The following is a 225-nucleotide window of genomic DNA, read 5'->3' on the forward strand; positions in this document are numbered from 1 at the left end:
ACATTACAAAAAGTAGCTTCAGAAAGAAATATACAATTGATCACATATACCTCGTTTGGACCATGTGGGTGAGTAAATGATGATAACATTTTCATTTTTGGGTGGGTGAACTATACTTTAAATATTGTATTATTACTATTATTACTATGGACATATGAAATTATTTCTTTAATGAAATGATACTCTAAATAATATACTAAAACTGCCAGTAGGTGGTGGTAAATG

The sequence above is a fragment of the Sinocyclocheilus grahami genome, unplaced genomic scaffold, assembly GCF_001515645.1.
Source record: "Sinocyclocheilus grahami isolate Dianchi unplaced genomic scaffold, SAMN03320097.WGS_v1.1 scaffold1924.1, whole genome shotgun sequence".
Classification (NCBI taxonomy): Eukaryota; Metazoa; Chordata; class Actinopteri; order Cypriniformes; family Cyprinidae; genus Sinocyclocheilus; species Sinocyclocheilus grahami.